The following is a 10,011-nucleotide window of genomic DNA, read 5'->3' as shown; positions in this document are numbered from 1 at the left end:
ATGGGAAGTCGTAGATGTAGCTGGTTCAAATGGCAAATTGAACAAAAATGCAGATTCACAATAAAATGCTGAGATGTAGCTGGTTCAAATGGTAAACTGATCAAGAGCTGTAGGAATAATATGCATAAAGTCGAACACAGGCGCTGATAAATGTAGAACGAGTGAGAGCCTTTAAGCCTCTACTACTGTGACGTCACGAATGGAACGCATTCCGCAGCTGCCGCGGTGATTGTTTTGATTTAAAAACGGTTCAAGATAACCATAAAGATATACACGCGCTGCCTATAATACGACCTAAAAGTGTGTAGTCTTTTTGTGAGTGTGTAGCAGGAGAGTATGCAAGCTTTGGGACATACACTTCATGTTTAACTCTGTCACCGCTGTCAAATCATCTTGCCACCGTTAAAATCCTCCACATTTCACATTGATCTGCCATCAGTGGGTGTTTATTGTAGAGACAATTTGATGTATTTAAAAGTTAATGGTCAAATGTGTCATTGCAAAAGTTCTCAGATGAAATATAAATGTGGATAACGTTAAATAAATATAATTTCGTCAGGTTAGATACTGATAATTATTCACTCACATCCCTTTATCTTAACAGTCGGACTCGCGCATCTGTGCCATGTTTGTAGTTTTTTGACACCTTTTTATCCGCGTTTGTAGTTCTAATCGAGGCAATATCAGCCGTTAGAGTGTGAAATAGCAGACCATCCGGGTATCTTTGGAATATTTCAACATACTACGATTTGGGACGTACTAATTCTATGTTCAAATATTATTTATAGGATAGGAATGGGGAAATGAAGCCTCGTGAAGCAGCTGAGGCTTTCCCCTGACTGTTCCGGGAAAAGAGTCAAAGCTTCGAGAGTGTAGAGAACAGCGCCATCTGGAGCTTATTTAAAATAAAGCAGCCAGAAGCCTGTGGAAGAAGCTCTGTCAGATGAAGCAACCACAACACACTCCATCATAGTTTCACTGTCAGATGAAGCAACAACACACTCCATCGCCAGAGGTGGACAAAGTACACAACTCTATTACTTGAGTAAAAGTAAAAGTACTACTGGTCAAATATTACTCCGTTACAAGTGAAAGTTCTAAAAACAGATTTTTACTTAAGTAAAAGTACAGAAGTATTTGTTTTTAAAAGTACTTAAGTATCAAAAGTAAATTTCCTTTTTTATGTCAATGCATTATTTTATTATTGTTGTATAAATGCACAATGTCAAGGTGGTTTAAGCCAGTCAGTGATGCTCCATCCGACATGCAAGCATACGAATACCTTAAAGTAATTTCTTTACATTTGTATAGAGCGTTGTAACTTTTATACAAGTATTGAAATGTTCAATTTCTTGTATAAAAGTTACAACGCTCTTTACAAAACTTCTGTCACTTTAAGGCTGAATGCATGGACCCTATACACTGATACGCATACAATATTCTCCCAACTGTTTACTCTTCTCTTTCTCCCAGACATTTAAATTTTTTAACATTTTATGAGACATGCATCAAAGTGTATGCCAACAAAACTAATCTTTAATCTTTTGAGAAAACTGAAGCTTACTTTTTAAGTATAGCCATGGGTGCACACACTGTGCTAAGGAACCGTCTTCTTCCATTTTGCTGTAAACTGATCAGTGTAAAAAAAATTTTTTGGGAAACTTCACATGACCCTATACCAGAGTTATTACTGATAGGCTGTCTGCAAAAAAATAAAATAAAATAAAAACTTTTAAAGAAGAAAAAAATCATCCACTGACTTTTAAAGCTGCTACAGAAATGACTTTCGAGTTTGAGGACCTTGATAGAAATGTAGTGGAGTAAAAAGTACGATATTTGTCTTTCAAATGTAGTGAAGTTAAAGTAAAAGTATCCCTAAAAAATAATACTCCAGTAAAGTACAGATACTCAAAAAGTGTACTTAAGTACAGTACTCAAGTAAATGTACTTAGTTACTGTCCACCTCTGCGTTTCACTGTCAGATGAGATGAAGCAACCACAACACACTCCATCGTTTCACTGTCAGATGAAGCAACCACAACACACTCCATCGTTTCACTGTCAGATGAAGCAACCACAACACACTCCATCGTTTCACTGTCAGATGAAGCAACCACAACACACTCCATCGTTTCAATGCTGTGTGTACAATACACGCCTTACACGTTTGTGTTTAATGTGTCCATTAAATTAATTAATTTACCCATTAAAGTGTGACAATAAAATATAATATGAGCTGAATATGATTCAATAAGATCTAACATAGGCCTTCTCTCTCTCTCTCTCTCTCTCTCTCTCTCTCTCTCTCTCTCTCTCTCCCCACACACACACACACAATGTTGCTCTAAAAAAGTTAAGTTACTCTAAAAAGTAATTAATGAATTCATAATTTATTTATTATAATAAAAAATTATAATAAAAATATATCACAGGACAAAGTGAAATTCCATTAAATAAACACACAATGTCCAATAAGACAAGGGTTTCTTCCATCAGGTTTGATCTGCGTGACCATGGGGGAATAAAACTTTATTACACCGTCTAACAGTCATTTTCACATTCAATAAACTGCAGGGAAAAATGAGTCCAGACCATTGGACTGGTGAGCACGTGAATTCATCATCTCTGTCATTCTGAAGCACAAAACATTCTCTAAAAACCTCTATAAATGTGCATATTCAACATGTTCAGATGCTGATTCTGCAGTGTTGGATTCAGAGATTGGAACACTCAATGTGAATATTGATTGTGTAAGAAACGCTTAAATTCTTTTTGTACTTTCCACATCTCTGCATTATGTGTATACATACAAGAAAATGTGTTCTGCTTTCCCTCCTACTTTTAGTATTTGTAAGAATGGATAGGCTACACTGCAAAAAAATGCTCTTCTTACTTAGTATTCTTCTTTCTTAGTTTCTTGTTTCTAGTCTAAATTTAAAAAAAATTCTTAAATTAAGATGCATTTAGATAAGTAAAATTACATAAGATATTTTTTCTTGTTTTCTTGAAAAAAAAATCAAAATGAAGTGAGTTTTTGCTTAAAACAGGCAAAAGTATCTGCCAATGGGGTGAGAAGAAATAATCTTGTTTCTGATTGAAATCTTGTTTCTGTCCCAAACAGAAATAAGATTATTGTTCTCACCCCATTGGCAGATAATTTTGCTTGTTTTAAGCAAAAACTCACTTCATTTTGATTTGCTCCCCCCAGAAAACAAGAAAAAATATGTAATTTGATTAAATGCATCTTGATTTAAGAAGTTTTAGATATTTGGCCAGGTAAAGTGATATAGGCTAATGAATGAACAGTTTATCTAATTGCATTAAATATTTAAACGCATGTAATATCACTTTTAATAGCCTAATGTTTTTACTCTACAGTTGTGCAGTTTCAAGGGGACATATGGCAATTTTAAAATGTATTTGCCGAAATTAGTAATGATATTTATATACAGGTTATTTAAAATAGCAACATTTTATGTAAAATTCACATTAAATATCTAAATTTCTCAGTTGAATTCACAGTGAAAACATGAATGATCATAGTTTAGTGGAAGATTGCTGCCATCTACTGGAAAACAAACACTTGCTAGTTCTCAATGAATAGTTTGTGCATGAATGTTAGATGCAAGTACTCTTGCTATTTGTGTATTGGCTGTAATGTGGCGTAGGTGCTATTTTTGTATAGTTTAACTATAATCAGCCTTTTAAAAAATAATTATAATATCACGAACATAATTATGGGATAGAATGGACTGGACATCATATAAAACAACAACAATGAAAATAAAAAAAACATCAATGCATTACAAAAATAAAACCGTACCAGTGTTTCCACAACTTAGACTGATAACATGTAGTGCTAAACCTTTAAGGGGCACCAAGTAAAATCTTGCCTAGGGCAGCAAATTGGTCAGGGCCGGCCCTGGAATGTATGCTGATTCTCTTGTCCAGTTCTCCCTTATGGTCTTTCCTCACCATGTTCTCAGGGGCGGGTCTACACAATTTTTCATGGGGGGGCCAGGCTGGGGCACAGACTCAGAGAGGGGTGGTACACATTTAAATACATGTAAACAGTGAACCAGTATAAATAGCCCTACAGTGGCATAAATAAACAGTATAGATGCAAATGGCATGTGGTAAATGCTATGCAAGCAAGAATTTTTCTCATCACACATGTATATATTTGTAAACAAGAGCAACTTCAATGACAATGGTAGAAAGTGGGTTTTTGAGCGCAGCAAGAAGCTGTAGCAATGTTTATTCCTATTTATATTACATTATATATACATTACATCATTACATACACAGATTTAAAACATGGACCAAGTTTTTTTTTTTTTTACTAAATGGCAGGCAGCTTTTAAAAGTCTGCCATATTTATATTATATTAAAGATGAACAGTATGGCAAAGAACATTCTTTAGAAGTTGTAAAGAACCTAATTTTAAGTGAAATCAGTGCCAATAACTTTTTTTATGTTGTCAGTCAATAAGGTTGACACCACAAATTTAACATTAACAGCAAGGACTTATAAGAGCTGGATACGCCTGTTACGGTGACGGAGGGCAAAGCGTCCAACAAAATCATCCATGTTCAATGATCTTGCTCTCCGTCTTCCCTCAATGCTCAGTACTCCAATATTGCTCAGCCTCCCATCACTTACTGTTGTGCGCAAATGATTTTTTTTATAAGCTTTACCCATTACTCCACACCTGTCCCTAACTTTAGACTTAAACTTACCCATACCACCACACCTGTCCCTAACTTTAGACTTAAACTTACCCATACCACCACACCTGTCCCTAACTTTACCCTTAAACTTACCCATACCACCACACCTGTCCCTAACTTTACCCTTAAACTTACCTATTACTCCACACCTGTCCCTAACTTTACCCTTAAACTTACCCATACCACCACACATGTCCCTAACTTTACCCTTAAACTTACCCATACCACCACACCTGTCCCTAACTTTAGACTTAAACTTACCCATACCACCACACCTGTCCCTAACTTTACCCTTAAACTTACCCATACCACCACACCTGTCCCTAACTTTACCCTTAAACTTACCCATACCACCACACCTGTCCCTAACTTTACCCTTAAACTTACCCATACCACCACACCTGTCCCTAACTTTACCCTTAAACTTACCCATACCACCACACCTGTCCCTAACTTTACCCTTAAACTTACCCATACCACCACACCTGTCCCTAACTTTACCCTTAAACTTACCCATTACTCCATACCTGTCCCTAACCTGTCCCTAAATTCAGGTATGCTCTATTGTTTCAGAAATAAAAAATGTACACCGTAAAAGTAGACTTGGAGACACCAGTGACTCCTTTCAGATAAATCTCAATAACTTTTTTTTAGAAGGTGATATCAAGAAAAATCTTTTTCCCCTGTTTGCTGCCACCTAGTGGAATCAAAAGAAAATTTCTAAAGGGACATAGAAAAAAAAGGTAATTTTTTTTTATATATATATAAAATATTAATTAAAAACAGTATCAAAAAATGACTTTTTATATGTGTTTATCATAAAATTGTGAATTTATACAATATAATATATGCAATATTCCACCACTGTGTTAAAATTCAGAGTGTTTTCTGTAAAATGAGACCATTTTTATCTATTTACTCCAATGTATGTGGGAAGGGCACTCTTTTAAATTCAGATATGCCAAATCCTCTAAAAAATTCAAAATATGCTGCAGAGTTTAAGTGGTACCCATACCACCACACATGTCCCTAACTTTACCCTTAAACTTACCCATACCACCACACATGTCCCTAACTTTACCCTTAAACTTACCCATACCACCACACATGTCCCTAACTTTACCCTTAAACTTACCCATTACTCCACACCTGTCCCTAACTTTACCCTTAAACTTACCCATACCACCACACCTGTCCCTAACTTTACCCTTAAACTTACTCATTACTCCACACCTGTCCCTAACTTTACCCTTAAACTTACCCATACCACCACACCTGTCCCTAACTTTACCCTTAAACTTACCCATTACTCCACACCTGTCCCTAACTTTACCCTTAAACTTACCCATTACTCCACACCTGTCCCTAACTTTACCCTTAAACTTACCCATACCACCACACCTGTCCCTAACTTTACCCTTAAACTTACTCATTACTCCACACCTGTCCCTAACTTTACCCTTAAACTTACCCATACCACCACACCTGTCCCTAACTTTACCCTTAAACTTACCCATAACTCCACCCCTGTCCCTAACTTTACCCTTAAACTTACCCATACCACCACACCTGTCCCTAACTTTACCCTTAAACTTACTCATTACTCCACACCTGTCCCTAACTTTACCCTTAAACTTACCCATACCACCACACCTGTCCCTAACTTTACCCTTAAACTTACCCATAACTCCACACCTGTCCCTAACTTTACCCTTAAACTTACCCATACCACCACACCTGTCCCTAACTTTACCCTTAAACTTACCCATACCACCACACCTGTCCCTAACTTTACCCTTAAACTTACCCATTACTCCACACCTGTCCCTAACTTTACCCTTAAACTTACCCATACCACCACACATGTCCCTAACTTTACCCTTAAACTTACCAATTACTCCACACCTGTCCCTAACTTTACCCTTAAACTTACCCATTACTCCACACCTGTCCCTAACTTTACCCTTAAACTTACCCATTACTCCACACCTGTCCCTAACTTTACCCTTAAACTTACCCATACCACCACACCTGTCCCTAACTTTACCCTTAAACTTACTCATTACTCCACACCTGTCCCTAACTTTACCCTTAAACTTACCCATACCACCACACCTGTCCCTAACTTTACCCTTAAACTTACCCATAACTCCACACCTGTCCCTAACTTTACCCTTAAACTTACCCATACCACCACACCTGTCCCTAACTTTACCCTTAAACTTACCCATACCACCACACCTGTCCCTAACTTTACCCTTAAACTTACCCATTACTCCACACCTGTCCCTAACTTTACCCTTAAACTTACCCATACAACCACACATGTCCCTAACTTTACCCTTAAACTTACCAATTACTCCACACCTGTCCCTAACTTTACCCTTAAACTTACCCATTACTCCACACCTGTCCCTAACTTTACCCTTAAACGTACCCATTACTCCACACCTGTCCCTAACTTTACCCTTAAACTTACCCATACCACCACACATGTCCCTAACTTTACCCTTAAACTTACCCATTACTCCACACCTGTCCCTAACTTTACCCTTAAACTTACCCATACCACCACACATGTCCCTAACTTTACCCTTAAACTTACCAATTACTCCACACCTGTCCCTAACTTTACCCTTAAACTTACCCATTACTCCACACCTGTCCCTAACTTTACCCTTAAACTTACCCATACCACCACACCTGTCCCTAACTTTACCCGTAAACTTACCCATACCACCACACCTGTCCCTAACTTTACCCTTAAACTTACCCATACCACCACACCTGTCCCTAACTTTACCCTTAAACTTACTCATTACTCCACACCTGTCCCTAACTTTACCCTTAAACTTACCCATTACTCCACACCTGTCCCTAACTTTACCCTTAAACTTATCCATTACTCCACACCTGTCCCTAACTTTACCCTTAAACTTACCCATACCCCCACACATGTCCCTAACTTTACCCTTAAACTTACCCATTACTCCACACCTGTCCCTAACTTTACCCTTAAACTTACCCATACCACCACACATGTCCCTAACTTTACCCTTAAACTTACCCATTACTCCACACCTGTCCCTAACTTTACCCTTAAACTTACCCATACCACCACACATGTCCCTAACTTTACCCTTAAACTTACCCATTACTCCACACATGTCCCTAACTTTACCCTTAAACTTACCCATACCACCACACCTGTCCCTAACTTTACCCTTTAACTTACCCATACCACCACAGCTGTCCCTAACTTTACCCTTAAACTTACCCATACCACCACACCTGTCCCTAACTTTACCCTTAAACTTACCCATACCACCACACATGTCCCTAACTTTACCCTTAAACTTACCCATTACTCCACACCTGTCCCTAACTTTACCCTTAAACTTACCCATACCACCACACATGTCCCTAACTTTACCCTTAAACTTACCCATTACTCCACACCTGTCCCTAACTTTACTCTTAAACTTACCCATACCACCACACCTGTCCCTAACTTTACCCTTAAACTTACCCATACCACCACACCTGTCCCTAACTTTACCCTTAAACTTACCCATACCACCACACATGTCCTTAACTTTACCCTTAAACTTACCTATTACTCCACACCTGTCCCTAACTTTACCCTTAAATTACCCATTACCACACCTGTCCCTAACTTTCCCCTTAAACTTACCCATTACTCCACACCTGTCCCTAACTTTACCCATAAACTTACCCATACCACCACACATGTCCCTAACTTTCCCCTTAAACTTACCCATTACTCCACACCTGTCACTAACTTTACCCTTAAACTTACCCATTACCACACCTGTCCCTAACTTTACCCTTAAACTTACCCATACCACCACACCTGTCCCTAACTTTACCCTTAAACTTACCCATACCACCACACCTGTCCCTAACTTTACCCTTAAACTTACCCATACCACCACACATGTCCTTAACTTTAACCTTAAACTTACCCATTACTCCACACCTGTCCCTAACTTTACCCTTAAACTTACCCATACCACCACACAAGTCCCTAACTTTACCCTTAAACTTACCCATTACTCCACACCTGTCCCTAACTTTACCCTTAAACTTACCCATTACTCCACACCTGTCCCTAACTTTACCCTTAAACTTATCCATTACTCCACACCTGTCCCTAACTTTACCCTTAAACTTACCCATACCACCACACATGTCCCTAACTTTACCCTTAAACTTACCCGTTACTCCACACCTGTCCCTAACTTTACCCTTAAACTTACCCATACCACCACACATGTCCCTAACTTTACCCTTAAACTTACCCATTACTCCACACCTGTCCCTAACTTTACCCTTAAACTTACCCATACCACCACACATGTCCCTAACTTTACCCTTAAACTCACCCATTACTCCACACCTGTCCCTAACTTTACCCTTAAACTTACCCATACCACCACACATGTCCCTACCTTTACCCTTAAACTTACCCATTACTCCACACCTGTCCCTAACTTTACCCTTAAACTTACCCATACCACCACACATGTCCCTAACTTTACCCTTAAACTTACCCATTACTCCACACCTGTCCCTAACTTTACCCTTAAACTTACCCATACCACCACACCTGTCCCTAACTTTACCCTTAAACTTACCCATACCACCACACCTGTCCCTAACTTTACCCTTAAACTTACCCATACCACCACACCTGTACCTAACTTTACCCTTAAACTTACCCATTACTCCACACCTGTCCCTAACTTTACCCTTAAACTTACCCATACCACCACACATGTCCCTACCTTTACCCTTAAACTTACCCATTACTCCACACCTGTCCCTAACTTTACCCTTAAACTTACCCATACCACCACACATGTCCCTAACTTTACCCTTAAACTTACCCATTACTCCACACCTGTCCCTAACTTTACCCTTAAACTTACCCATACCACCACACCTGTCCCTAACTTTACCCTTAAACTTACCCATACCACCACACCTGTCCCTAACTTTACCCTTAAACTTACCCATACCACCACACCTGTACCTAACTTTACCCTTAAACTTACCCATTACTCCACACCTGTCCCTAACTTTACCCTTAAACTTACCCATTACCACACCTGTCCCTAACTTTACCCTTAAACTTACCCATACCACCACATCTGTCCCTAACTTTACCCTTAAACTTACCCATACCACCACACATGTCCCTAACTTTACCCTTAAACTTACCCATTACTCCACACCTGTCCCTAACTTTACCCTTAGA

This window comes from Gobio gobio, assembly GCF_949357685.1.
Source record: "Gobio gobio genome assembly, chromosome: 13".
In the NCBI taxonomy this organism is placed as follows: Eukaryota; Metazoa; Chordata; class Actinopteri; order Cypriniformes; family Gobionidae; genus Gobio; species Gobio gobio.
This window is presented reverse-complemented; position numbering follows the sequence as displayed.